The sequence below is a fragment of the Anser cygnoides genome, chromosome 13, assembly GCF_040182565.1.
Source record: "Anser cygnoides isolate HZ-2024a breed goose chromosome 13, Taihu_goose_T2T_genome, whole genome shotgun sequence".
In the NCBI taxonomy this organism is placed as follows: Eukaryota; Metazoa; Chordata; class Aves; order Anseriformes; family Anatidae; genus Anser; species Anser cygnoides.
In genome coordinates, this window is record NC_089885.1 from 15000775 (window position 1) to 15025592 (window position 24818).

Consider the following 24818-nt stretch of genomic DNA (forward strand, 5'->3'; position numbering starts at 1 on the left):
AAGACAGGGAGTGTTGGAGATCTATCTCACTGACATGAAGGCCAGGCATGGGCACGTCACTGCACTTTGGAGACCTCCTGACACCATACAGAGTCCGTGCCTCGCTGCGTACCACAGCAAATGGAGCATTCTCAGTCAAGCCGGACAGTGGATCTGGCGCCCAGGCTCTGCTCTCCAGCAGCTCACAGCAAGAGGGGGCATTGCACGGCAGCACCGGCCACCAGCGCTCATCGAGCAGTGGTCAGAACTGCTGGCTATTTGAACCAGCTGGGTCTCACGTTGTTGTCTGCCTGTCACGTTTCTTCTTCCTTTGAAGTTTTAAAGGAAGAAGTTGTCTGCTTGACCTGGCAAGCTCATTTCCTCAAAGGGAATGAGCTTTACTTTAAAGTTTCCATAGGGTAAAAGTTCGGCGGACTTTCTGCAAATTAACAACAAGCCACGATGCTCTAAGACACCAGGCTTCATTGGTCCCACTGCCGATCCATGTTCTTACAGCCCTTTGCACAAAGATACAGCACTGCCCCAACAACAACAACGGATTCGGTTCACTCCAGGCCCCTTGCTTTGTCTCCTGGCAGCTCTCAGGATTACTCATTTTGCAATAGGTGCCACCACCAACACACCAACCAGTGGGTTGAATATTTTAGCTGTAATAAATAGGTTTAAAGAAAGACTTTCTTCACTGACAACCTGCTTTATTTTTGCCAGCAGGCACGAATCAAAACAGAATCACAGTACCCTAGCCTGACTTCAAAGGATAAGAACATTTAATTTTTTGCAGCTTTTGCTTCACTGTCCATTGTATCGCAATTACACCCCCAGGCCCCCAAAAGCTCTTTCATCACTAATTTTTTTTTTTTTAAGTGACAATACAGAGCAGATGAGAAGCATTTCCAGCAAAGGGCTTACCCATCATGACCTTGTTTATTTTCCAGAGCGTGCCCAGCTTGTGGACACACAGCAGGCTTCTCCACAGGCAGGAGCCCGAGCTGGGCCCAGCAGAGCTGAAAGCTGTTCACACAATTTCCTCTTGCTCTATGGTATAGCTGAGGACTAGAGATCAGATCTAGGATAATGCAATGATGCAAGGGAGGCAATTAGTAAATGACTCAGCATCTGCAGACCAGCAGGCCCACTATTAACCAGCTAAGTACATTATCTTGGCCGAGATCATAGATTCTTCCCTTAAGCCAATTGTCTGTGTAGAACTTCTGCAACTTGCCATCTCCTGCTGCAGAAACGGGCCCCAACCCTGCCCTTGCTCCACCAGCATCCACGGGAAGCAGCGTGTCCCAGCCTCCCTGAGGAGAGCAGCATCCTTAGGCTTGGAAGTCTCAGCAGAAGATGAAGAGACATTGCTTTACCAAACCAGTAACACTTCCTGTGTCTCTAAATAACATTTTATTCGTTAGCCTCTGATCAAGGGGGGGAAAAAAATAGTTTCACTGGTGAATGGCCCAAACAACTGGCTCTAATTAGCTCTGCCTCTCCCATTCCCTCAAACCTCTGTTCATCTTCAGTCCGTGCCTATTTCACAGCCAGGAGGACGACAGCCCGCCCAGGCAACAGTGCCTGCAAAACGCTGGTCCTTAGCAAGCAAGAGGACGCCGCCAAGAAATACAGCCAACTTCAGCTACACTTAGGACAAGTAAAAAGAAAGCAATTAAAATCCCTGTCCTCCTGCCCCACTGTAATTTGAGTTAATACAAAAGATCAGGTATTTGCATTTAATTCTCAGGAGTTTCATTCCAATTAAAAGGACAGAAAATACCCAGGCAATGATGACTAAAGCACCCACAATGTATTGGGAACACAGCAGTGACCTGTTTCTGACTTCCATGCATTGAACAGGCTTCAGCCTGTTTATTATATCCAAAAAACAATGCTGGTAGTTAAACACCGGCCATTTTAACAAATTGGCTCCTATTTTAGGCAGATACAATGTCAGCCATAAGGACACATGCAGTTAAAAGGATATACATTTTTCAAGAGCTGCTTTCTATAGAGGGAAATTATTAATTAATTAATTAATAATTAATGTGTGGGCCACACAAAAGATGTGTGGCTTTCCTGTCAAAGAAACCCTCCTCTGGACTGTACCACACAATGGGGCAATCCCACACCCGGGGAAGAGAAGTGTGAACAGCCATGAGACAATCACGGAGCACGCTGCACCGGTGAGCCTTCCATCTCAAAGGCCTGGAGGGTGTTGGCCATCCTTTGACGCTTTGACTTTGGGCAATAGCAAAGAGCCTGAAACTGCTCCTCCGTCAGCCAGCAGATGCTTTGCTATCAGACGGTGGCCAGGTACTGCCTTCCTGAACCCCTGCCAGCAATGCCAGTAACAACAGGAGCTGTACTGGGAAAGCATGGCTGGAAGGAGGACCAACATCATAAGAGGGGAAAAGAGCTCGAAAGAGCACTATGGGGTTTGTGTTAAGCTGTGCAGAAAATGACATAACTGGCCTATGAAAATGCTTGAGATTATAGAAAGAATATTCCTTTCTGTCTTGGGGTGAAAAGTTATCATCTTTGCAACCTTCACCAGTTTGCAAACTGTAAAACTAAATTTCAGTTCAGGTCAGACGAAAATGCCATTTAACTTTAATCATACAGAGAGAAAACAAACAAACAAAGGTAGGATTTGTTTCTCTGTTTTAAACAGACCTGAGATACAAAACAAGTTACTGGCATCTCTTCCTCCTTTGCATTTCAGGTATGCTGCTACATTCATCTCTTTCATAAGAAGATCAGGCTCTTCATCTAGGACTCTTTTCACCATGCTTTATTCAGCACATCAATCACTTGCCTCCTCACTCTACTCCATCTGCTGTCACCTTGAGCCTCTGAGGCAGCTGACAGGAGCACTGAGTATCTAGAAATACACAGTTTTGCTTCCTGTAAGCCCCCTCTAGCTTCCCTAATGTAGCTTTCGGGTGATCTCCCACTCTAATCCTTTGCCCCGTGGCAGTGCTCCTCGTCCCGAAGCTCCGTATACCTATCACCTCCCGTATAAGAGACACGGGCTTTCAGAAGCAGTTTTAGGTAAATGCTGTGCAGCTGGGACCAGCTTCTGGACAGCTGCATGGCGCTGAATACTCGACTTACAATCCTCTAGGTACCTGCCAGGTCAGGCTGTTGAACTGCCCCTGGGTGCACGGATGGCTTGACATTCTCAAAGATTTGTCATTCACCAGTAAAAGACTCCAGTGAGGCTAAAGCAAGCTGTGTTCTTGAAATTAGTATTGATCATACAACAACGTTCATTTCAAAACCAGCCAATTTATCTGACTACTACTGCTCTTCCATTTCCTCTGTGGATGATGTTGATTTCACCTTTGGAAGCACCTCCTGCCCCATTAAGATATGTTAAACTACGACAAAACAGCGCTTCAAGCGTTCAGCAGAAGCACAGAGCAGTGTTTTGTCTGCTCATTTTACCAGCATTCCCTATTTCAGGAGCTTGTCTCTTACAGATGCTTGAAATCCTCTACCTCAGCTTTATTTTTTGTCATATAAGATCTGTACGGTGAGTACAGCCCCCTCGCACCTTGGCAGGTACGGTTATCCCACTCCACTCCTTCCCTTCGTATTTTATTAACACGGCAAGCTCCACACCTGTCCCAAGTGCAGGACAAGGCCTCCCCCAGGCAGGCCCTAGGCATTTCAGAGGAAGCCCTGCCACACGCTTAGCCACCAGCAGCAGGTAAAACCATTGCTGCCAGCCCCACCACAGCTGTCGATAAATCAGATTTTGTGCCAGTGACAACACGTGCTCTCCCAGCAGTAAGAGGCTTTGCTAGCCGATAACCTCGAGCCAGCGGGGACGTGCATGCCCCTGCACACCGGCCTGCCAGGTGGTTACGGAGAAGGGAAGTATTTTGCAGGTGCAAGCGGGGAAGGACTCTAAGAGAAGAAGATTAATATGCTTACATTCAAATTTTGTGTAGAGACTAAACGCCTCGTTGCAACACACTGTTCAGCAGCACCGTGACGGCTAGCATTACGGCAGCGTGTTTGCAAGGAGGGAATTTAACAGGTAATTTTATTTCAGACAGGACAATGTTTGCAGCTTCGCCATACCTTGACATTACTGGAAGGTCTCTGATATGCATGTCTTTAACCTAAGCTATTCAGTAACAAGTCTACCCTGCATAGTATCCCTAACATTTAAATTTTCCTCACGATTTCCCCTTTGAGATTAACAAGTTTCAAGCAATTCACAAAACTGAGGGCAACTGGTGCTCTATGGCTGTGCTACAAATTAAGTTACTGTAAACTGAAGTGCAGTGTGGGTGCTGGCTTGTGGCTGATTAAGAGAAAATAAGTTTTACACTATTTGGTATCAGCAAATCATGAGTACATTTAATGAAGAGTTTATGAACAGCCCCATTAAAAATAGAAGCAATACATTTGTGTGTAGCATTTAGAACATGCTCAGGATCACAAACTTTCTGAACAGAGTTCATTAACTACCCTTGAAATGATAAATGAAGATGTTATGATAGGAATTGAAAGCAGTATGATATCCTTACTGATAAAATAATAAAAACATTCTGCTCGTCTTGCACCTCAGAAGCCACCACCATTACATTTCAGTCCAAGCACCACTGGTGATTTATATTTACTGAAGGTGAAAGCCAAACGCAGACCCAACTCTCTGCCTTTTTTTCTTTCAACTTACACAAAGGCCAAATTTAACCTTCCATCAGACAAGCACAGGAGGGCTCTGTCCATCAGCTGTCAATACAATTCAGCTTGTGGTTATCGTTTAAGTTTTGCTTTCATGTTCCTTTGATTTGTATAGGCCTAAATCTACTAGTTTTGTCTCTTGCTCTGATAGTCTAATTTGAGTATTTGTTACAAAAAATTTCACGAGGATTGATGCAGATAAAGCTTTACATGCCAGAAAGCGAAGACATAAACAGCATGAAGATAATAAAGCTCTCTGAAAATCTTCGTTAAATGATCTTTTAGCATTAAGTTAAAATTTGTATAGAGTTATGGAAAGCTGCAAAATAAACTACAATACAACAATCAGGCAATTTAAGAAATGAACAGATAAAGGCCAGATCACACAGAGAGCCAGCAGTGTCCAATCACAGATGCAAGCATAAAGACAATATCCCTTTTTATGCCACTGATTACATTTGTTATTCAAGTCTGCCCATCACATTACATCTAACCATATAGATCAACTCATGCCAGAGAACAACAAAATCTCTTGCAGCTTTTCTTTAGCCCTACTGCTCAAACCTCAGCCAGAGTTTTCTTTTCTTGGATCAAAAACACTGAAAACAATTCCAAGCATTTCTTCCGTCTTAAAAATAAACCCCTTTTCTGCCATATTCTTCGCTTTAAAAAAATATTATTTTAATTTTCTCTCAGCAGTTCAGCCCTTAAGAAATGAATAAATAAATAGCAGTTACCTCTCCACTGACTATGGGACCATTTTCAGATCACACACGCACCTCAGTTTGGAAACCACCACACAGACAAAATGATTTCAGGACTTTGTACCATATATCTGAATTGAACATAAATACTCTTACGCTAATAACAAAGACAGTCACTGGGAGATCAAGACAATGCATCATCAGGCCATAATAATCAGCTCAGCAAGAGGTTTTTTTGTTTTGTATTTTTAACCATGCACAGGATGTGAAGATACCTTCACAGGACCACACTCAACATAAAAATTCCATTCATACACTGTACCATTTGTACGCTGAATATATAAGCAGCATTTCCTCTCAAATTTTCAAATTTCCAGAGAGCAAGATAACGCTGACAAAGACTGAAAAAAATAATAGATATATACCCACTATGCATTTCATTTACTCCAACACAGAGCATTTTGAGACACACCTTCCTTAATCTAAAGTGGGGCTCTCCCAAGCAGTAATAGGCACCAAAATAACAACTCCTCACTCCAAATGAATTCTTTATTGAGTTATATAAGATTGCTTGTAGGCTTAGCTCTCAACTTCCTACATCTAACCTCAGGAAATTCCCACACCAGCTTAACAATAAATTGAGTTCTTTGTCACACTTAATGAAAGAACAGCAACAGAGTTAATTCCTGCCTGCTTGGCCCAAAGCCAATACAAGGCAAAGAGAAATTTGGGGGCATCAGCATTTAAGCTGGATTTCACACAGCTGCCACCGCTGTATATTTAAGCAGAAGCAGCTCAGAGGTTTATTAAAAAAGGGATCACCTTGATTGGCTGCAGAGACTTTTACAGCTTCTGGGTATCTCCAGAAAGCACGAGGAAGTGGTTACCTGAATCCCTGCCTCGCTTAGTGCTTTGGGAAAATAAAAAGGAAGGAAAAACGCTTGGGCAGCCTCAGCAAGGCAATATTTAACTTGCTTATGGAGCAGCAGTACCGACGACTAAGCACGAAGTGCAAGGATTTGTGCAAGGCTCAAGAATATTGGACTACATTTTCCCATAAGCTGGAGGGTCTAAAGCATCCAAAGCACTGTCCATGCCTGCTCTACCGGCACACAGGCCTTGGGAGATGCAGATACCTGACCAATAGGTTTAAAATATAAAGTAATGAACACTTATTAAAACCTACCAGATGACACTGCACAGGCAGATTTTTAAAAATTGAAAGAACAGGAAAGGGTTGGAAAAAAACTGCAGTAGGAAATATTGCTCTAAATAAACAAACAAAAAAATATGTGAGAAGCTCTAATCCATTTGCCTGCTTGAAATATTACTCACTAGATGGCTCATCTCAAAGCACAGGCTTTGTAGTTTATCCTCCTCAAGTGACTCCCAGATAAAATTAGTCAGGTGATTTGCAGGATATATTGATTAGCAAAGATTTAGCTAGGGCAACATAAAAAAGATCCCTTTTTATCTTTCAGTGAAAATGAAAAAGAGGAAAAAGCCTGCAAGCTATTATCACTGTATATAAATTAAGCTTTATTAATGAATGAATTAACTGCATTGAAAATGATAGATGAGAGTTAAAATAATGCATTTCTCCTCTTAACAAAAGATTTGAGGAAAAAAATCAATACAAATAAAACAAGTTTGTTGGTTTTTTGTAATGTGGGTAACAGGCTGAGTTTTCACTTGAACACTCCTGAAAAACGCTGAGACCTGACAATCAGTTATCTCCTCTGATTCAAAACAGTTTCACAATCTTCCTGTATCAAGCAGCCTCAACTTCCCTCACTTAAATCCCAGGCAAGAGGAGCTTCCCAGACCTTCCCCATGCTCACCAAACGCTGGTTTCCAAATGGTTATCTTTCAAGCACTCCAAAAGATAAAACGACTCCACCATGTTACGCACAGACTGAAAAATCTTGGAGGCTTCTGACAAAGGGAAATAAACAGAAACGGGCACCCACAGCTCCCCAGCCTGTGGTGCTCTTCGTTGGGCTCCAGCTATACACGAGCCCCACAGAAGAATGACCTGGCAGGAGCTTCATGGTTCCAATAAAGGTGTCAAGCCATAACTATATGTGCATATGACTACACAGTAGATTATGGATTTGTCCATAAGGCTTCTTTCCATGAAAGCATAACTTACTGGATATGATTTAAAGTCATATTCCTCACGCTGATAAATGCTTCCTCACCCTGAAGCAGTGCCACTGGTAGTAAGGCATTCATCAAAACACTTGGTAGTTCACAATCTGTGCCTAGTAGCATTTACAAGTATAATTTTGTGTGAAATGACAGTTCCTTGAGTTCCCTCCAGAAGTTCTTGAGCATTATTGCGCTTCAGAAACTCCTTTAGATGGGGCACCTTTGTCTTAGGAAAGCTGCAGAGTGCCTCCAACTACTGGCCATGCTGCAGGAAGCAACGTGCAAAGTATGCTCCAGAAGGCCAGCTAGGAAACTCACGCATTAGAGCTCCTCATGCATCTACTCACTTGCTATCAGGTCCTCTGAGATGCATTTGCTGGATCTTAACAAACTGGGTAAGACGCACCCCTCCTGATGGCAGAATACACTTCACTATGAAGAAAAATAATCTGCCTAACACACTGCTTACCGAGAAAGCTGCTTCGGTCAAACCACAATTTGGGTTGAATCTGCCAAGTAGCTTCAAGCGGGAAAAGAAGAAGTGTTTGGGGGGGGGGGGTGTTCTGCCCAGATGATAAAAGAGCAGCAGTGTCAGCAGCGCCTGTATCCACTGCTGGCTGGAGCACTCATCTGCATTGCAATATCCTGCCTACACTTGAGCGGATTTGGACTCGCAGCATTTATTGCCCAGGAAGGCGCCACGGCTGCGCGACGAGGGAAGCGAGGACAGTTTTCAATCTGTCTTCCTGACGTTGCTTTATTTCCTTAAACATGCAACTGAGCCCAGACTGACTCCACAGGTCAGCAGCTTGATACTTTCCAGGGAGGCAGAAGAAAGGCATTTAAATTCCCTCAGGCTGAAAAGGGAAATGAGCTGATGAACTGGGGATAGTGGATTTGAGCTCACCCAGGAAATACTGGAAAGAAGTGCTACGTCTCAGATGTGTTCTTGTTTTATGAATCATGCTCCTCTAGCAATTAACTCATTTCAAGGAGGTAAGGATGCTTCAAAGGGTTTGGTGGTGTTTTGTTTTTTTGAGTTAAAAATATATATTTCTGTCAGTGAGATGCTGACAAATTTTTAGTCAGAGAATATCTATTTTGTTTTTATGTGCTATTTTAGATCAAGCACAGAGCCAAAAAAATAGCAATTATGTATTCAGTTCTATGTTAAAGTTTCATTTAAAGTCAAAATGGAAAGTATTAGCAGACAATGATGGGGTAGAGCAGTAAAGTGGCAGATAAAGAGGTTCAAGAAATCTGCTTAGTGGACTCACTTGTATGCTTTGCTGTTGTCTTTACAGCCCTTCCTAAAATGCCCATCATTGGCAAGAAGGTTCTCATAAGAACAAACCAATTTCTTGATCATCATGTTACATTTTTTTCTGAAGACAAAGACAAAAGCTCAATTTTACCATATTTGATGTAAAAAAGAAGAAATGTACAGGAGAGGAAAACCTACCCAGGAGTCACATTGCAGGAGAAGACGTGTAAAAACATGAGATCTTTCTGTTTTGAACATGAGATAGGAACACAATTTTTCAAACAACACACACCTGCTGTCTTTCCTACATTAGAATTTAACCACTCCTCAAGGAGAAACAAAATGTAACACTCAGCTTCAGTTTTACCCCAAATCAGAATTGTTCCCCAGGGAGACTAGTTAATGTTATAAGGTTTGATTCCAAACTCACCTGAAACATTTATCTTTTGCTTAAACTAACTTCTGACACTGTTAAACAAATTAATGAAATTCCTGTATTCTGGGCTGTGACTGAGTCTGCAGAAAAGCCCGAACTTTAATACCCGTACAGATAAAAGTTCTCCTGATGTCAGTGGAACTACAGACGTACGAACAAACAGAATGCCATCCTTCAGCAAAATCACACAATTTCTCTGCTGTCTTACGTTCAAAGCAGGCTTTCCGTTGTTTTACAAAAATAAATGTTCTAGTCCTTAAAACAAAAAAACAAACAAAAAAAACCCGACGCCACATCCATTCATTCCCGTATCAAAAGCACTCAAATGAAAATCTCACTCATTTTGTGAAATTGCTGTTAAGATTTTGTTAATTTAGGTCAGTCAATTGCTAGTAAAATTTTAAGAGCTCATTGTAGACTTTCTGCATATTCAGCAATTAAACTTCTACATTGTACCTGGTAGCTTCCCACCTTGCATTCATAAACAGACCCAGTTTTATGGAAGCACAGCATGTGGTGTGTAATTACTTCCGAGAAGTCAAGTAAAGCAGTTGGTCTCTTTTACAGTCCAATAACTTTCTATACTAAAATCACTTTAAAGAAACAAATGAAATTAAAGAACCAATTTGAGCTTTCATTACTTGAATTTTTTTAATTGCTGTGGTTGTTCAAAAGCAACCTGTGCTCCTTCCATTGTTACATCTCAGACAAAGTACTACCTGATTCCTTCACACAGCATTTAATTTAACTCCATACACCCCCCTGTGGCATTGAAGCCACGATCCTGCATTTACTGAAGGCAACAGGAAACCTGATGTTAATAGCAACTCAAGATTAAAACCATCTTTCCACTCCTGGGAAGCTGGTCACCTGACCGAGGCCTGAGCAGAGACAGCGCTCATCTTCCTAGGTCTGGAAAAAAAGTGTTGTGCACACTCAGTGGGCACATAATTAAGGAGACTTGGAAGGCTTCTTTGGATGTCCCAGTAGCAGCGTTGTCCTCTGGGCCAGATTTCTCTTAGTCCTTGGAAAAGTTAGAGCATCCCATAACTACTGGTTGTAACACTGACACACACCCATAACAATTTCTCTACACAGCTTTCCTACTCAGGCTAAAAGGCATGTAAGGCATAAGAAAACTGAAGTACGGAAGTTCCCAGCTTGTGCAAGAACTTGCCTTCTCTAAACGTAAGTCCCCTTCAGTGATAGTTGTTCCTAAAGTTCCCTTTTTGCACTTGCATGAACACACACATTCTTCAAGAAGCCTCGTTTCTTTTCCTCTCTCCTCTGAAGCCAATTAACTCCTATGAGCACACTTCTACCCTCCCATTGCTTGTTAAATAAAAAAATAAAAATAAAAAGTTAAGTCACTCATAGAGGCTCCTCAATGCACTGTAACAATTCAGCCCATTGTTAATACTCAAGAGATGCATCAACTGCTCTGCGTAGCTGTGTTATCTCACCAGCTCTGTTTTGTTTCCCCTTTCCTCCATTCTTCCTTCTTTTGCCCAGCAAATTCCCTTTATTCTTTTATCCCTGTTAGCAGGGATTGTTATTCACTGCACCCATGTACAACGCAACAGTCCATTCCGGCTGGGCTCTCTCATTAGGCCAGTAAAACAAATTCCTGTCTTTGCCTTTGATAAACTGGGAAAACATAACACAAAATAGAGTCGATCATGAATGATGGAGCTTCCTATGCCACAACTCTTATCTGAATGAGTTTATCTTTAATGCTGTGGACAACTCTACTGAACTGAACAGAATTTTGGTAGCTGAAGAAGAATTGAATTCATTATCTGAAAAGATCAGAAACATGAATAAAATTATTAGGGCAAATCCTCACATAGAGGCTTCACGGAACTTAATCACGGATGTAAGCCATCTAGCCCATCTCCAACCTCACATGCAGGCAAAGTCTGCAGAACTCTTTTGGACTCCGCAGAAGTGTGAAACAGAGACGGGCAATCCCAGAGACTAAGCATCAGCTTTTGCAGTCAGTGGGCAGGGATCAACCACATGGCTTAGTGAGCTACCGAGCATCAGCAGAACTGCAGCAACCGTGCAGAAGCTTAGTTCCTGGTACCACGACTTCTCTTAGCACAGGCCTAAAGGAGGCATAAGTAAATCACATTAACTTGCATTTGCTGTGGGCTAATAGTTCATATTATTGACAGCCAATGTGGATCAGTTGATATAAGATAACACAAAAGCATGTCCAAGTCTGTTCTTAAGATAAAATATGAGCAGCAATGACATGGTGAGTTAGCTCTGGGTATTATCAGCATCACTTGCTTAAAATATATTAGCAGCTCTTTTCTTTTTTCCTTTATATATTATGAAGACTTCAATCCATATTATAAATTATGAGCCTCATTTTGTTCCCAGCAATGTTAATGGCAGACAAATGTGTCTCTATACTTAATACATTCTTTTCAATGTCATTAACTTATTAGCAAATATTAAGTTCTGCTGTCACTGGGAAACATTCCGCGTTATTCTACAAAATGATCTAGTACCTCAGACAAGAAAGCAATGTATGTTAAAAACAGTAACATCTCCCTTCCTCCAAACTTATAGTGGAACATGACTCTGATGTTACTCCTTTCACCACTTAATTTGCATCCATATTTTGCTCCAGTTCAAGCCATACATGCTGTGGCTTAAGTAACAAAAGAAGGCAGAGTATTGCAGAGAACATCTCAGGAGCAACCTCACATTTTGCAAAATCAACTGAGTTAAGAATCAGCACCCCAAAACACTGTTATTTATTTATCATCTAATGAAGAATTATTCAGTGACTTCTTCCAGGAGCTCACGCTAAGGTACTTGTTTTTGGTTAACAGCTATTGCCTGGCACCAGCCATTTCCTTGGTGCTCCAGCCTCACAGGAGGCTACTATTATAAATAAGATTACTGGAAAAGACTTTTAAGCCCTTAAGATTTAGGATGTACACCCAAAACCATGGAAAAACGGTTCAGGCTAAATGCTAAGAAGTGGAGCTCCAGTCCTGTGTGCAGTAATTGTGCTATTAGGCACCATAAACCTGCATCTCCAGATTCCTAAATATCTTCCAATTATTACAAATTTCATTTTCAAGGCATTCAGTGTTAGTTCTGAGCATAAACACAATTTAAGACAAAAAATATTAAAATGAAATCCAGGCAACTCAGTATATAGATCAAGGAAAGTAATCTTGACAGAATAAGAAAAACCACAAAGCATCCAGTGACTTGATGAGCACAAGGAATCAATTACAAATTAAGTCGATTGCTGTGGTTTATTTTAAGTCCTTCTCTTCTGATTTATTGCCATCATTGCCTCCAATTTGCATAGATAATAGAACAAGACACCCTCTTAAAGTCTTAATCAGGAATTAAAAAGTAATATACAGTTACATCTCTTTCTGCTCATCAGAAAAGTGAACACGTTAATGTTTAATGTCAGTTTTATTATAAGGATGGAACCAGATTGGAAAGAGACACTTTAGACTGCTCTGTGACATCACCACCAATTTGTTACTGTAATAGGTGCAAATCAAAAAAAAAAAGTCAACAAATCCTTCAAGCTAAAACAGGTTGTAAACACGACTATTACAAGAACAAGGGTGAGCTGTGTTTCTGAGCTGAGCAATTTTCTTTTCAGTATGGCAAGTATTTTTTCAACACATTTCCAAACTTTGCAAATTTTTTTTTTTGTTAGAAGTGAGATGATTTTTCATACTTTCAGTGTTCTGAAGATGAGTGGGTAGTTTACTGCTCAGTAAAGTGATTTCTTTGACAGGTACTTACATCATTCGCAAAAACACCATAAATATGCGCAACTGTTTAAAAACAGCAGAGAAACAATGAAAGCCTTGCATCAAAGAGACAGAGAAAAATATGTTACAGGACCAATACTTCAGACACAAAACATATGCATAAGAGGAAAATGGAGAGGGGGCCTCTAAGAGATCAGCACTGAACTGCTACTTCTGAGCAGTAGGTTCTGCACCAAAATGCAAGCAGCCTTGGAAGAAAAACCTCTGAAAGAGAAGCTCAGACTGCAAACTGACTCCAGCAAGTATGCTGGGAGCACACACTCACCAAGAACCTGGGAAAGAGAAGAAGGAGAGAAGATACTCTCTATTTTTCATGGTATGAGAATAAAATGGGCAAGACAGGATTGGATAGTAGCCACGTCAACAAGACAGTGGGCTGGGTAAGGCTCTGGGTCAAGCTAATAAAGTTCTAAGAAATTCATCACCATATACATTAAAAACAATAATTTACCTTCAGGATAAGACCCAATCCATCCAATACATTGTATATTTGATCCTCTGGTCACAGACTGCTGAACCTGAATTAGAGAGGGGCTACAGAGAGAACTAAGTCTTTATGCTCCCCTTCTTGTATGAGCAGCTTTCTTCTCTGCAACTCCTGCTAAAAAGAGCAGTTCTCTTCCACTCTCCCCCCCCTACCTTCTCGGTTGTTTCTGTAACCCCTTTCCTCAGGGCACAGCAGCATTCAGACTCACCCCTACAATAAAGCAGTTGGTTTACCTGCAGGGCCAGGTTATAAACAGAGCTGAGCTCTCAGGACCAAAGGCTGAAGTCTCCAGTAGTGTTTTCTCCCAGATTTCCCATACATTGTACTTGGATTTTTCAGTTTGTTTTAAAAAAATAAATAAAGCAAAATAAAGCTGTGGCTATGACTAACAGCCCCAGTTCTTGCACGTCACGGGCATGGGGGTAGCTGAGACCACAAGGCTCACAGGCTTGCAGGGGGGACCTACACTCAGCTTCTGGCATGGTGACCTGGGCTGAAAGCTATGGGACCCAGCATTGCAGTCATCTTTACCAAAATATATTCAGGTCAGAAATGCTACTTATATAGTTAACTGACATCAGTCCTGATTTGTGAGACTGAATCTTTTGCTTGCTAAATAAGAATTCGTGTAGGTTGTGGCATTAAGCCACTTTACAGGTGTTGCTTCCTTAAACTCTGTCAAAATAATGAAGAATTAAAGTTTGCTTAAAAGCATCCTCCCTCCAAAAAAGCCTATATGTATGTGAAAGATGAGATCTGCTGCATCCCTCCATGATAAAAATAGCTGCATTATTAAAAATTAACTTACAAAGAACTGGCATTATTAGCAGTTCTAAGGCCAAGTTAAAAATTATACCCAACCAGCACAGAACAACATTTGAAAACTTGTTTAAAAATCAATGTGACAACGATTAGCTACTACAAAATATAGTATCATTTGTACAAAGTGGAAATCATCTGCCCAGAGAAAAAAAATCACTTGCTGTTACTGACATACATATAGATAACACACTGGAGCTGAAACAAGACTGCAGCATGGAGTTTTAAAATCAAATCAGCTTCAAGTCAAACCTCAAGACAAATCATTTTACTATAGAAATCTAGGATGCACACTTCTTATTTTATCATTGATGAAGATTGTTAAAATATAACCCTCAAAACAGTCTAATATTCCTAGATAAGTGCTGATTAAAGGATTAGTTTCCTACTAGGAAAAGGCTCTTGCTCCTTGCATTTCCTACAAAAGCATTTAAAAACCTGTTAATCAACAAAATGGACAGTATTGTCATCTGGATCATTTTGTTAAAGGAATTAACCATGTTGGTATGAGGATACCACTTGAGTGTAGGCGTATTATTTTTCCCCTTAATGGGCACCCACTAACCTACCACTGCCTATTTGTTGCAAGGCTTATGGTGTATTTTTCCCAAACTTATTTCAAATGAGAACTGCAGGGCAGAAGACTATCTGCATATTAAAGATATATCATAAACTGAAATGGATGGCCGTACACACATTGTACAGCATGTACACACATTGTACAGTGCCGTGCCATTGTACACTCCTGCATTTTTGCTCCTTCCTTCCCCTCCCTTCTCCATCCCTTGCCACTACAGGCCACTGCAGGAGAAGTGTCAACAGAAAGCTGTTGCCACCACACGTGCTGGGGGTCCCTTTGCTCCATCGGCTTCAGGAGCAGCTGGACGAACAGCCCAGGTGCCTGTTTCTGGTTCTTCACTGCTTGCTGTTCCTGGTGGCTCACTACATGGAACCTCTTCTCCGATTTTAATAGAAAATCTCGTCTTGAAACTAATTTGACAGAGTGGATTCTAAATTGCACTCTGCTTCACATAAAATACCTTCGGAACAATGTACTCTGGGTGTAGAAGAACTGATAAATGAGACTGAAGATAAAAATTGCAAATTTTTCAGTGGAGAATGATAGCACTTAGTAAAGATAATTGCACACATTCACCATACAATATTCTCTTCAATTTCTCATCCTAAGTCACAAAATATTTGGATTTGAAGTATTAAAAATGTATTGCAACTGAGGATGTATCAGCTGAAAAAGAATGAAGTTTCCTATTTCCTTCATTGTAAGTTAAGCTATTTAACATGTAAAGCTATGCAATTCATGTTGTTACAAAAATGACTTATTTTTCAGGTTGTTTCTAATGTAGTGACATTCATTCTTTTTGCAGTACCACGGAGTAAACATCAGACTGAAAATAGAAACCAGGAATACAAGGATGTCCAGGCCCTTAATTAGCGTAAATGGCACAAGCCCAGAAAATCATCTACCGACACACACAGGGAGGATGGGGAGGGAAGCAAAGCAAACATCACCTTTCATTTACCATTACCCCAGACTCACCAAAATTGCTCCAGAGAACGAATTACATTTATGTGTTGCCTTAATATTTTTGTCTCCTCTTCTAGTTCAAAAGCAAAGGTGATTGAGTAGGATTTTTACTTTTTTTTTTTTTTTTAATTTCTTCACATTTTATGTAACCAGGCTAACACACAGGAGGTACTGGTCTGTTTTGTGTTGTCTCTGCTCACACAAAATATGATTTTTTTTCTGTCAATGAAAAACAGCTTAGCTTTTGGAATATCTGCTGCATCTTGTCCTTCCTCAGTAATATGATCTTAAGATGCTTTAGTGTTTATTTTATTATGCCAGAGATATCTAAATTGTATCTCTTCAGTTACATCTTAGATAAAAATTGCCCAGTGCAGTTTTCTGTTTTTCTCTTCATGGTGCTTATATGTTGTCTTTATCTTTAGGATAGCGTATTCAGTAAAAATTATCTGCCTGGTGAGACCATCTGATTACTTCATTATTGAATTCTGACTTTTAAGTGATGGCTAACATGCAACTTCTCCAATAGCCTAATAAAAAAGGCAGGGGAAAGTATTTCAAAGAGAATAAACAGGTCATGTTTAGAATAAATTCAAGGATAATATTTATTTCTATTTATATCTACGGCATCAGCTGCAGCCTTTCATCCTCATTCAATTACACAAGCCAAACTCTGTACTACCAATATTCTCGGAATAGTTTTAAGAAAGAGGACATTTCCAGGAACCTTCTCAGCTGTACCTTCGCCCTACTTCTGGCATCAGCATGAAAGCACTCTGATTTTGGAGCTCCTAACTTTATTTTCCTAATGGGCTCCACCTTTTCTAAATTGATTTTGAGGAAAAAAAAAACTCAGTTACACAGGAAGCCACGTTACGTACATGCCAAAGCCACTTGCTGCCTCTGCCTGCAGACATTTGATTCCTGGCAACCCCAAGACCACGGCTTCCCATGAAGAATATTTTCGTGCAAACTTCTTCTTGTACTGCTTACAAAATACTGCCGACTACCATGGTCCTCAAACAGCCGAGTTTTTTTTTTTTTTTTTTTAAGATCTGAGGGCAATTCTGGCCACTACAAAGATTCCTTCACTTCTAGCTATGGAGGCGTGAGGGTAGGCAGGTTTGGGAAGGGGACTGGATATTTTTCTTGTTTTGTTTTTGGAAATGAACAGCATTAGAAAGAATAAATCATCACTTATCAACAGTTACCAGAATTGTTAGTGATTTAGGAAGTAGTGGGTATTGATCACTCTAGAGCTCATCAAAATAAATAAATAAATGAAAATAAAGCCCCTAGCTTGTCTAAATAAATAAATATTTTTTTTTAAAAGCCCCTAAACCCCTGACCTGTGGGGGTTTGAAAAGAATGTGGCAAAAGGTGGGAGGGCAGCGCTTCCAGGCAAAGGTATTTTTCAAAGACTTTATGAATTTTGCAAGCATAATTATTTTTAATCTGGATGTCAAGGTGCCTCTTTCATTCCACAAAGTCCGGGTGCTGACATTACAAAAGGAACGCAAGCCCTCAACTCTCATTACAGCATCATTAGATAACTGACAAAGAACAGCCTCAAATTAAATGGGTTTTATGTCAGAGAAAGAGTACTAAGGAATAAGGTACCTTTTCCCTGTGAGGATAAACGAGGCTGCTGCTGATACAGCCCTGCTTCACTTGAGTTTTGGCACCAGCAGGACTGGAGCAGCACAAGCTGCTCTAGCAGCAGCCTGCCCATCCCACAGACACAGTTTCCATGCCCCAGACTCTGCACGTACGGTACACAAAACAGCACTGGAGGCCCTCAGAGCACAGCTGGAGCGACGAGGGAGCAGATCCTTCCTTCCCCACCCCAGCTACAGCCCACAGCCCCTAGCGCAGCGGGACGAGCCGAGGTGGGCTGGTGGCTTGCAGAGCCCACGCAGCTCAGAACCTCCAGATCTGGGCTCCAACAAGCCAGGGAGGTGAACAAATCCCAGCACGATGGAAGGGCTGCTTAGGCAGAAAGCTTCTGCCAAGCTCAACTCAACAGGAAGCTGCAAGAAGACCCATCGGCCGGGAGGGGATGCAAACCCATGGGCACGCCAGAGCCGGTCCGCATCCACACAATATTAAGAGAGGAAAAACGGGGAAGGGAGGAAATCACTCAAATAATCTCTCAATCCAGGACGTGCTTCTCCAGCATCTACTCCCTGTCCAGAAAGCAGCAAGTGCTGCCGGGTTAACTCCGCTGTAGGGCAGACCCCAGTGTGGGACAAGGATTACATTCCTGGGCACCACAAAAAGCCTGCAAAAAGCCAGCCCAGAAAACAAAATGCTAAATACAATCCCTCAATTAACCTCTGGCTATGACAGAAATAAAACAAGTGAAATCGAAAAGGAAACGTACACTTACAGCTTCAGTGCTGCAGCCTGCTCTCGCTGTGCAGCGAGGCAGCTCTGCCTGCCAGGTTACTGGGCTGGATTTAGCAGATGCTTCAAGATCTTGATTTTTGAGCAACCCACACAGCTCAGCTGGCTTTAGAAGGCTGGAGACCTCCTGGTCTGCTCATAGCTCTCGAGTCCTGCTGTGCTTGGATCCCAGAAAGGAGCTGCTGCCCTTCAGGGCGCCATGGCTCCCAGGCTCCTGGTCTTCTTCGGCACCAGTCCAGAAGAGCCTGCATGCAGACAGACACTCCAAGGCTGGCTAGGATCTGCTATAGGGTATTGCAGTCTGGCCAGAAGCATTTATTAAAGAAAAATGCTGTAACAGCACATACACATGTATTTAGATTCTGTTCCAATTCTCCCCTTTTGTTTGCCAGGCACGTCAGCGTGTTAATGCTGCACTACCCACAGGGGGATATCCAGCAACTCAGTAGCACAACTACAAGGAATATTTCACTCCAGGTTCGAGATTTCCAAGAAGTTCAAAAGTTTCCTATTGATTTTCCTGCTGTAAAAATCTGTGGTCACAGACAAAAAAGCAGCTTTAACATCAGAACAAACATAATGGCTAAATGCAAAAATCCACTGACCCCACAACTCAGTCGCTGGATATGGCCAATGGTGGATGCCTGGGGAATTGTCTAAGGACAAGGCAAGTACGCACTAATACTTCTGAGCATTCTCCCAGCAGCCGGCCAATACAAGTCTCATCGCTTCTTAAAAACATTTCCAAAGACAGGCTTTCTTCCTCCACTACCACAGTTTCAAGCATGCATAGCATTACCAGATATAAAATAACTGGGTTTGTGTTAAAATACAGAGGAGATCTGTACAAGTATCTTGCTTTTGTTTTAGACCACTGTCTCAGTGCTTAGCTTCAACCAAGCGATACTAACACTGAGCAAATGAGACCTAAAATAAAACCAAGTCCACTCTGTCAGCCAGACATTCAATGAGGCGCACGTACATTTAGTTCCTTCCTACCATTTATATGATGTTTTATGAGATCCTGGAGAAAAATACCTTAGAATTCTTGATCAGGTATTACTGAGGGTCCGGAGTGGTAGGCTGACAGCAAGGGCCTGCCATTCAGCTGGAGTAGCTAGGGTGTCTTGAAAGAGCTATTCATATGCACAGAGAAATTAATTTGTGCAATTTGCAAGTAGAAGCTATCGACAAATAGCTGCAATTTCTAAAATCACTGGCAGCAGATGCCATGTTTATAAGATTTCCCACACAAATGAGCATCTGTAATACAAAAAGGAAAAAACAACAGAAAGGCTTCTGAGGAAGGAAACTCAAAATACATTTTTATAACCTAAGGTTTTTGTTATCATGTCTGGGATTAAAGGTTAGACTTTAGACATCTTGGGCCAGATTTATCCTATTGAAAGATGAACTGGAAACAAGTGTTCCTCATCCCAAAATCAGAAGCGGAAAGGCTCTTTTCTTTGTTTTGCATAACAATACTCTGGAAATGAGCTTAAAGTGATATTATCTTTCAAGCTTTTGTTACAGAAGAATGCTAATGATTCCCGGCCTGCATTGCAATCACTCGCTGCTTCTTAACTTCGTTAGCAACTCAAGACTCAGCACAGACACAGAAGTCCAACAGATTGAAAAGACAGGCAGCAGAAATAAATACATCAACTCCATTATGAAGCATCTTCTCGCTGCCAAACGAAAGCTGTGTAGAGATGAGCCATCGTAACACCAGAAGAGGCCACGTGGCGACGGCACTGGAGCGTGACTCATAACCTTATACTCAATTCCAAGTGCTGACAAGACTCCTTGGGGTGACCTTAGGCAAGTCATCCCATCCAGCTCTTGCAGCAGCAGGAAAAGGAAAGGATAATAATATGCCCGAAGCCACTCCGAGCTAGCGAAAAGGTTGGCTGGTTTTAGGAGACATTGCAATGCAATGAAAGGGACCACAAAGTACCTGAATAGACATCTCTATGTGGTGAGAAGGGGAAAACTACATCGTAAACCTCTAAATGGCAAGTCTAACAGGGTTAAGACTGACTTGGCCTGCTTGATTTACAGCCCCTGAGCACAGTCTTCCGATTCAGAGTAAAGGCTTGCTGGCACTGTCCCATCACTTAAAGCAATCACACTTGTCCCATATGGATGATTTCAGGTATCTCATCTTTACACAGCTGAGCCAGTCTATTTTTAAAGCTAGCTATCTGCAGACAGGATATTGGTATAAAACTGATTAAACAATTTCATAAACAGAAAGATAAAGGATTGCTCTGGCAAAGAAACAGGTCGGTAAAATACACAAGTGCAAGAGCAGAATGAAGAATATAGAGCAGCGTCCTTTTTAAAGGATATACTGTTTTTTATTCAGATTTTAAATTTGACCTTCTGAATATGCAACAAAAGCAGCGTACACAAACACCATTTTATAGAAAGAATATTTATCAAGTTCAACTGAATTTATATAAATAATGCAGAAGCAAAACACTAATTGGCAAAAACTTTGCGGTTCACAATCCATTGTTCTTCCTGTATATTATGTAGGGGTTTATCCTGACTAATCCGAGAATACAGAAATCTATTCAAGTAGTGAGTACGAGGCTCCCAGAAAAAGTACCAGCTTTCTCGTTTTAAACCTGGTCTCCTGAGAATGAGAGATTAGGGGCTTTCATTGTCCAGCTATCCTTCCCTCTATAGCTTTACTTTTCCTATGAAGTTTCTCCTTTTTTGTTATTTTTAAACCGTGGCTGAAGATGAGAGCTTGCATCAAAAATATTAAGTTCATAAAAGTTCAATGCAAACCATGGACCAGGCAAAGAGATCCAATACAGTGTCGCAGTGATGGAAAGGCATTTACAAACCACTGCCTAGCCATTTCAAGAGAAAACAGCCAGCAGTCACCACGTGTACTGCCTTGCTGACATCCATGCAGGATGCTCTGAGATCTTTCTCCCAGACAAATGAGGGATAGATGTAAATGCGAAGGACTGGCACACAAGTGAGCTAAGCACAGGAGCTTGAGAGCAGAGATCCAAACCTGTAAAAAACCCCTTTTGCCACTTTTGTCCCTTACAGAACAGCTGTCCTTTCAAATACAGAGAAGTTATCACCAAAGCTTCAGGTTCTGATCATGTTTCCTCTTGCTTACCTAAAGCTTCCCCATCCACCCATCCCACCCCATAAATAGAAAGCATGCTTAAAATTTTTTTGAAATCTTTCGATTTCACTTTCTGTATTTATAATAAAACATTCTTAAAGGCTGGAAGAAAAATTTATTCTGCTAGAAGAGGTGTTATCTGTCTAGATAAGAGACCTAGAAAAAATGTTGGAGGCCAGACACGAATTGCTATGCATCAGTGAGTTACCACCGGGAGCACTACCTGCCTAGGTACGCACTCCATACCCATGAAGGAAACATGCTAGCTGCAATAGGTATGATAACATGTTTGGTCAAATCTTTATAAATGCTTCCGAGAGGGCCCTCAACCTTGTGCCCCCCCACAAGCTGAGAGCACGCATCCAGCCTGGTCCTCTGATTCAGAGGACACGCAGCTACCCTGCACCCTGCAGCACCTCTACCCAAGGTCACGCTGAGCGAACAAGGCACATCTGCTGTTTTGCCCTATTGCTTGTCTTTGTTCCTTACACAAGGAATCTAGCAACACTTGCTGAGCACAGTGAGTAGAAAATCCGCAAAATTCCTGAAATTTGTACCCATGCTGTTTATTCAATTAAGCTCATTTCCACGACTCGGATGGAAGTTTCTTCTTCAGGAGCTGATCATCAGTACAGCAGCTGCTTACATTTTAAAATCCATGCACTTTATGGAATGTAATACCCTAAAACAGGGGAATCCTCTTCCCTACACCTGCCTGCGTGGCATATGTGGGAGAGGTTGGTCAGCACAGATGGGCTGCATTAAACTGCCTGCTGCAAGACCCAGTAGTCTAACTTTAGCAGCTGACTCCTTGGCTAGTTCCACTGATAATAGCTGAGATGACAGTTCTGAAGTTGCCTCTGGGTCTATCACATGGTTATCCAGCTGATGAGCTATCCAGGCTGTCCTAACCTTTGAAATATAACTTTTATTCAATTTGCCTGTCTTCCAGGGGAAATAATGCATTCTCCTTCACTTACTGCACAAGTTACTGCACAAGTCCTTCAATAAAAATCTCCCAACGGATCCTTTATGGATAGGTAAAATGAAATGTTTCAACTTGTCTGGTTTCTTCTTGGTTCTCACTGGATATTTTTAGGCAACAATTTTGGGAGAGGTACTTTTTGAGTGGACTGGTATCTTCCAGATATCAAGATATATGTTATCTTTAAAGCAACAAAAGGTAAGCAACATAAATCAGTAAGAAATTCACCCAAAATCTGTAATACGGATCTCTGAAACAGCTGCATTTACGAGATCATCAGAAAGACTTTAGGAGCCCAAATGAAGTTATTTTACAGCTTCTTTTCAGCAGCTTGAACAGACTAGTTTCCAACCTTCAATTGAGAATACTTCATATCAAAGCACTGCTTCTTTTTAAGCCTTTTCTCCACAGGAAGGAAAGATCACACAGAAAAGTCCTGGAGGGAGTCCAGGGTAAAGTTGATATTTACAAACACAAACCTGCTTCAGGGCTTTGTTACTTAAGAGTCCCAACAAGGTGTGAGTTTTAAACAGCATTCCTAAATCTTCGAATCTCAACAATGCTGAACCAGCACTGTGACTGCATTGTGACCAGCACTGTGACTTCTGACTTAGCAGATACGAATATCTCTGAATAGACAGATGGCATCTAATACGGTACATTATTAACAGGGATTTAATGACCAGAATAAGTAATTATATGCCAGAAGCTTATTTCAGTCAGGCTAAATAGTGGCAAACCAAGCAAAGCATTCAGTTATTAATGTAAAGGGGCAAAGTTATTTACAACGATTTGTTAAGTCTCCACCCAAGGCAAAGAAGAATTAAACTTCACAGAATAAACAGGGGGCAGCAGACATGGACGGATGGAGGGGAAGCAGAAGGCAGATGGAGCAAGAGAGACCACATATCCTTCAATAAGGACAGCGTGTACTGGGAAAGACCAGCCGTGTGGCAAGACTGGCTGAAGTCTTCTAAAGGTACATCCGACACTTGCGGTTCAGAGCTTGATTTCAGAGTCAGTTACTCCTCTGAATTGCCAGATAAATCCATGTCTTTATATGTACGTTATATATGCCATTTTACATCCTTGAAGTGCTAGACACCTGTGAATTAATTCCAACTACACACAACTATCTACATAAATGCATTTACCCCCAAATAAAGACGTTGAACTACAAAACCGAATGGTTAACAACTTCATCAAAACATGTTGCCAAGCCAAATTTACCACAGAAAGGTCCCGGCTCTGGATTCGATGTTCAGTTTGATGGATCATCAATTTCCATTGTGTGTATGATCGCCTTTTTCAGAAGATAAATCAAAACTTCCTATCTACTTTGAATAATACAAGGAATAACAACAGCAGAAAAGCATGATTTGCATCCCCCACAGAATATAGTAGTTCATGCTTCCCAAAGGCATGTCTATGGCTCAACCTCTGTTCTGTTTGAAAACCGCTAAACTGGACCAGTGACTCCGTGATTACCTCTGCCCAACCTCTTCAGCAAAATAAGCTGCAATGAAACACTGCTTATTAAAACAATATTGACAGAATTGCCTAGAGCCAAATAAAAATTAAATATCTAAATGCATCATGGTAATTCTTTTGCACATACTCTCAATATTTTTGTATTTCTGCTTATATTTTTAATATAACTAAAGATTAAGTATTTTAAAGAAGAGGCTGAAATAAACCCCCAATAAAATGTGCGAAAAAAACATGACTGGTTAAAGATATGAAAAAGAAAAAAAGCCTGTTAGAACCATGATTACTTCTAGAGAACAAGTGATTTTACCTCCTGTGATTTCATGAAATGTTACGTTAAAAATGCCATTTTTGCTCACTTCCTTCACACTATCTAACTTTTCCATTTGAGAGGTAAATCAGTTACGCTGTTTTCAGCATAAAATGCAAAGGATCAGATATTTCAAAGACCCGATGCTTCACCTTGCACAGTACTTCCTTTTAGCGTATACTTTTCCTCCTCCTATCTGCCAGCTACAGTATTTAGCCTATCAGGCTCTCGGCCACATAAACACTAAGGTGCTGTCCGTTCCTCGCGTACTGCCCGGACGGCTGCTCCCTGCGCTCTCCAAACCGCCTGTAGCTTCCGTGTCTTTCTAATGCGAGTGGACACAGGGGATATGACGAGAAACTAACAGTGAAAGACAAGGAAAAACACGCGTCATTTGGTGTCAAGAAAAGATATTGTTTTCACTCCTGCACTATTTTTTGCATTGCTGAAGCACGAAATGCTCTCTGGAAGGTTGCTTACGAAGTATGTTAAGACTGCGTCACATCAGATGGCTCAAGCTATTGGATGACTTACTGTGATTGTGCTAATTATCTC

The 24818-nt window shown here is 41.4% G+C and overlaps 1 protein-coding gene across 5 annotated transcripts in view; it reads right to left on the reverse strand.

Moving 5' to 3' along the window:
• Positions 1-24818, reverse strand: part of FGF13 (fibroblast growth factor 13) — a 297397-nt gene that overhangs the window by 146233 nt on the left and 126346 nt on the right. Inside the window, exon 1 of one of the 5 annotated variants that reach the window (XM_067005309.1) lies at positions 18310-18482. The exons of the other annotated variants lie outside the window; for them this stretch is intronic. The gene's annotated coding sequence lies outside the window, so the exon portion shown is untranslated. Of the gene's footprint in view, positions 1-18309; positions 18483-24818 lie in introns of those variants that run through there. 5 annotated transcript variants of the gene reach the window in all.